Genomic DNA, 6,000 nt, shown 5'->3' with positions numbered 1-6,000 from the left:
CAGCATTGGCAGCCACTTAGACCCTCAAACTTAGGCATGGCCTTGGAAGAGATTAGGGCTGTTTATGAACCACAACTCTGCTGTTGAAAAGTAGCCACTGGTGCACATATACATTGTGCAAATAATTCTCTTAGGTTGACTTTAAAGCACAATCCCAGTTGGAGTATTTGCACAGAATAAAGCTATGGCCCAGTACCAAGTAGATAGTAGATACTCGTTATAGAATGAATACATCAAAGATAACCAAAGCATAGCCTGCTTGTGTCCAGGTGAGCAGGGTAATGGTAGAGGATATCACTAATATGTTTTTTCCTTCACATCTAAAAGGTAAGGGTGGAGGTTGAGAGCAGAGGTGAGTTGGGCATAACTAAGTCTTCAAGGATGAGGGGGAGAATTCCCCTTGCTTTCACTTTTTTTCCCTACCCAACAACTATGTTAGATAAGACAGGGGAAGCTAAGTTTAGCATAGCTTCTATACAGCTTCTATAATTTGTGAGACTCTGAAGAAAGTAGTTGAGTGTGTGGTACTTTCCTAGTTGAAAAGGTATTTTATAAATCCTAACCATTAATATTTTTATCATGCTGTTGCTATTATTCTTGTTTCCACAAGCTAGGCCATGTGCCATGCTTTTCTGTGGGAAAGATATCACTTCTCCATAAACAGAATCTTTTGGCTATCCCGCTTTGGTTAGCTATTTGATGAAAAGATTAAAGTGTAAAGCTGTATCTGAGACCTATTCTGTAGCCTGTGTTATTTACAGAAATTCCTTGAAAAGTAAATAAAAAGAACTACACGAATAAAATGGCAAAGACATGTGAGATCCAAAGCAACTACTTATTTGAAAGGAGGAAAAAGACAGTCTTGTGTCGTTACAATTAAACCGAGTACTCCAGTTCATTTACTATTTTCGGTGAATTTTAATTGAGTTGTGTCTCATTTTTATAAATGTTGTCAATCTTCATTTTCTCTGTCTCCCATGCACCAACTTAAACACGTACGCACACGCAGATCTACATACCAACGCGTTTTGGGAGAACGCTGTCTTATAGATACGTCCTAGCACCAACTTACATATAATGACACATAGTGCTATAAGCACTAAAACATCCAACCTAGAGAGAGCACCCATAAGACTAAAAAAAAAATAAAAACCGTCTTTTAGCATATTTATTTTATAGACACAAAAGCTCAGCTTGTAATCAGTTTTGATAACTTTAGATGTCTGTTTCCCTGATGTAATGACTAGATGGAGGCGATAACAATACTTCATTATGCTATTCAAAGTGTATGGCAGGATTCAGTCCGAGCTAGACTCAAAACCTGGCCCACAGCTGAAAGCAGAGATGATGCATTAATCCACAGCAGCACGCTCTCCCCCATGGCCCCCCTCAGCATTCAGCCACTAATAATGGATATCATTTTTCTTCATAAAACTAGTGGTACTTGAATCAAGCACATGACAGTTAAGGTTTGTTTAGTCTTTCAAGCAGGTGATTACAGGATTGAACTTCCCAAGTGAGAAGCCGATGGAATACAAATAGTTAAGAGCACACTTGAAGGGGGCAAAATTGTCCAGCCCCATCTGTCAAACTGTGGGTATGACATCATCAGATATTCTGCACTTGTTTGCAGCTATTCAGGCCGGCCCGCCCCGCAGTCTCCGCTTTGTGTTCCAGTTTCCTTTACAGGGCCAGCGGGCTGGAAAATTACCACATGCTGTCACAGTTAGCTCAGCCAGGTCTTGTTATCATTGTTTCCAAGGAATCCATTCATTCCGTTATTTTACATATTGGGCAGACGTCCTGCCACTGAGGCTTGGGCTGCAGTAACTTGAAGGGCCAAACGTTAATGGGCCTCTATTGTTGGTAGAATGGCAGTGCAATACGTGGGAAAAAATACCCAGACAGCTCCCTGACACTGGTTTAGGACCTCTAGACTTAGGGGGTAGCCTGTGAAGATCTTTTATGTAAACAAGCCTTCAATAAACAATGAATATCTCCTGTGTCAATATTCATAACCCATCAATAAAAAAAAATATAAATCTTCAACTAGAAAGAAGCCTAAATGTATTATGGATGATGGAGCTTTTCCTTAAAGTAATCTATAGAATGTGGGCAAGTCTCCTACTAAACACTGCTAATTTATGGGGGGTGGGGTGGGGAGGGCAGCACTGTTGGGGCTTTGAGGAAAGAAAGGCATTTGATCTGGGGCTGGCAGTATTCTCATTGCAATAGATAATACAGTGTGTAAGTTTTGCAGCTTCTACCACTATTAGACAGAAATAAAGACAAGGGCCTGGGTGACACGTTACATCTTCACCATAATGGCAATTTAAAGAAAGTTAATGAAAACATTAGAAAAGTTGTTTAGGATAACATTAACTTGAGGATGGATCATGTTATCTTGATTAAGTAGAGCATAGGTAAGTATGAAGTTCCTAGCGCCGAAAAAACCCTAGCAATATAGAAATAGGAAGATACATTCTTTATGGAAGATAGACAGTAGAACTGTGGTTCTTGTTATTGCTTCTTTTTAAAAATGGGAAACATTTAGTTTTTTGTTTCAAGATAAATCTGATCTTTTGACCACATAGTGTATTGGAAATGGATCACAAAACGGTATGGATGTTTCCATTTTTAGTACTAGCCTTGGAAACTTCTTCCACCTGATTTTCTTTGCCTTGGACAAGAGAAGACTTGTTAACAAGACCTGGATACTCAAACTCATCCCAAACTGGGACAGATATGGTAATTAGTTAGGTTCATTGGCATTTAGAAAAGCTTGAATTGCAGTCTTATCATTTTAAACATTTACATGATTAGTTCAGCTGTAATTTAAGCTCATTTGTTTTATTGATTCTCTGTAGAGCTCCAAATGGCACTGTAGAAGTTTACATCAAAATGGTTCTTATCCTAAATCATTTTTGAAGAATTGGACCATGGTGTTGAGCCCTTGGAGCAGGAGGAAAGGGAAAGAGATGGGAATAGACTGGTTCTGACAAACAGTCCACACCATACTTAAGATAAAATATACGGCATTTAAAAAGTTGCCCTATCTGAAAGCCAGTTTTGTCACTTTGTCTTTCTTATAAAACATATTCTAAATGTATTCTAATTTCAACTAAGATGATTTTGTGTCTGGCAGCTAATTTCAAATGCTCCCCCTTTTTAGATGATATTAAGAGCCAACTGAGATAAATCCATTTTTCTGTAAAAGTAATATATGTCAGGACTAGATTTCCTAAGTCAAGCTCTTCTAGCAATCATAATCATTTTTTAAACCATCGATAATGCCATCTTTGAGCAAAAAGTTTCTCCAGTGTATAAAATGTTAAGAAATTAAAGATGATACAAACAGATGGAGAATATACCATGTTCTTGGATTGGAAGAATCAGCATTGTGAAAATGACTATACTATGCAAAGCAATCTACAGATTCAATGCAATCCCTATCAAACTATGAATGACATTTTTCACAGAACTAGAACAAAATATTTCACAATTTGCATGGAAACATAAAAGACCTGGAATAGCCAAAGCAATCTTGAAAAAGAAAAATGGAACTGGAGGAATCAGGCTCCTGGACTTCAGACTATACTACAAAGCTACAGTAATCAAGACAGTATGGTACTGGCACAAAAACAGAAATATAGATCAATGGAACAGGGTAGAAAGCCCAGAGATAAACCCACACACATATGGTCACCTTATCTTTGATAAATGAGGCAAGAATGTACAATGGATAAAAGACAACCTCTTCTGTAAGTGGTGCTGGGAAAACTGGACAGCTACATGGAAAAGAATGAAATTAGAACACTCTCTAAGACCATACACAAAAATAAACTCAAAATGGATTAAAGACCTAAATGTAAGGCCAGGCACTATAAAACTCAGAGGTAAACATAGAACATTCTATGACATACATCACGTCAAGATCCTTTTCGACCTACCTCCTAGAGAAATGGAAATAAAGACAAAAATAAACAAATGGGACCTAATGAAACTTCAAAGCTTTTGCACTGCAAAAGAAACCATAAACAAGACAAAAAGACAACCCTCAGAATGGAAGAAAATATTTGCAAATGAAGCAACTGACAGAGGATTAATCTCTAAAATATACAAGCAGCTCATGCAGCTCAATATCAAAAAAACGAACAATCCAATCCAAAAATGGGCAGAAGACCTAAATAGACATTTCTCCAAAGAAGACATACAGATTGCCAACAAACACATGAAAGGATGCTCAACATCACTAATCATTAGAGAAATGCAGATCAAAACTACAATGAGGCATCACCTCATACTGGTCAGAATGGCCATCATTAAAAAATCTACAAACAGTAAAGGCTGGAGAGGGTGTGGAGAAAAGGGAAACCTCTTGCACTGTTGGTGGGAATGTAAATTGATACAGTCACTATGGAGAACAGTATGGAGGTTCCTTAAAAAACTAAAAATAGAGCTACCATATGACCCAGAAATCCCACTACTGGGCATATACCCTGAGAAAACCATAATTCAAAAGAAGTCATGCACCACAATGTTCATTGCAGCTCTATTTACAATAGCCAGGACATGGAAGCAACCTAAGTGTCCATTGACAGATGAATGGATAAAGAAGATATGGCACATATATACAATGGAATATTACTCAGCCAAAAAAGAAACGAAATTGAGTTATTTGTAGTGAGGTGGATGGACCTAGAGGCTGTCATACAGAGTGAAGTAAGTCAGAGAAAAATAAATACCATATGCTAATGCATGTATAAGGAATCTTAAAAAAAAGGTGGTTTTGAAGAACCTAGGGGCAGGACAGGAATAAAGACGCAGACATAGAGAATGGACTTGAGGACACAGGGAGGGGGAAGGGTAAGCTGGGACGAAGTAGGAGAGTGGCGGGGACATATATACACTACCAAATGTAAAACAGATAGCTAGTGGGAAGCAGCCGCATAGCACAGGGAGATCAGCTCGGTGCTTTGTGATCACCTAGAGAGGTGGGATAGGGAGGGTGGGAGGGAGACCCAAGAGGGAGGGGATATGGGGATATATATATACACGTACAACTGATTCACTTTGTTATACAACAGAAACTAACACAGCATTGTAAAGCAATTATACTCCAATAAAGATGTTAAAAAAACATTGCCCATTAAAAAAAAAAGATAAATATTAAAATGTGGCAGTCTTCATTTAAATACAGTATTTTAGGGAATCTTATAGAACTTTTAAATTAGTATTCTTAAAAGAGTAAATAACATCCTTTACAATCAATTATTCTATTCTTCCAACATTTCTTTCATTTCTCAACTTGATTCTTATGGCAGGTTTCTGCAACATAAAAACAAGTTTTCGTAAAGAAGTCTGTTTTGACTCCAAAGTTACATTGCAGACATTACTTCTAAGATCCCAAAGTATCATCTTTATGCCCAGATTGAAAGTAAGTTTAGATTTAACCCCTAATTATTTAATAAAGCAGACTACTGAATGATTCATTATCACATTTAATAAGCACAATACATTAAAAAAGTTTTTCAGTAAGAGCTAAAAAACTGTTAACTTAAGCAACACCCTCCATTTATTATCTCATAGTATATATCAAACTGTATTGTTTAGCAATTATTGTTTAACAATAGTAACTCTCAGATGAAAGCAAATTATGAAAAGACATATTCCTAATAGTGGCTTTTCTTACCAAAAAAAGGCAAAAGCTAAATCAGTGCAGCTACCTCCTGCATTGAAAAACAATGACAAGAAAACTCAGCTCTTCTAATCAATATTCATAATTGTTTAGAATGGATTAAAAAATTCATGCAAAAATTCATGTAACATATTGCCTACCCGAGAGAAATATTTTCCATTTATGAATCCAGTCTAGCAGTGATATCCTTGTGCCCAGTTTCTCCTTCTCTGTCACCACCTGGTTCCTATAAAGAAAATGTCTCCAAGAAATCATACCAAAGTAACTTAAACTTTTTTGTTTCCAGATGGGCCTTCAGATCA

The sequence above is a fragment of the Monodon monoceros genome, unplaced genomic scaffold (assembly GCF_005190385.1).
Source record: "Monodon monoceros isolate NGI ecotype Baffin Bay Population unplaced genomic scaffold, NGI_Narwhal_1 Super_Scaffold_12, whole genome shotgun sequence".
Lineage (NCBI taxonomy): Eukaryota > Metazoa > Chordata > Mammalia > Artiodactyla > Monodontidae > Monodon > Monodon monoceros.
The sequence above is the reverse complement of the archived record's forward strand: the minus strand, read 5'-3'. Positions refer to the sequence as shown.